Here is a 214-nt window from a genome sequence, read left to right as displayed (position 1 = left end):
GCCAGCCATCTAGAAACAGCCCTTTTTCATCCTTCCCCTGTTTTCCCCGGTTGGTCAAGATTGTATCGCCCTGTACTGGCCACAGATGGCAATGGAGCTGTTTGGATTTGGGGTGGGTTTTTTTTTTGTTTTGTTTTTGTTTTTATACAGTGAAAGTAAAGGCATCACAGACTTCACCCCTGCTGCCTCTGTCGTCTTTTCCCCATGCCCGCAC

This window comes from Crocodylus porosus, unplaced genomic scaffold (assembly GCF_001723895.1).
Source record: "Crocodylus porosus isolate Cpor-Errol unplaced genomic scaffold, CroPor_comp1, whole genome shotgun sequence".
In the NCBI taxonomy this organism is placed as follows: Eukaryota; Metazoa; Chordata; order Crocodylia; family Crocodylidae; genus Crocodylus; species Crocodylus porosus.
The sequence above is the reverse complement of the archived record's forward strand: the minus strand, read 5'-3'. Positions refer to the sequence as shown.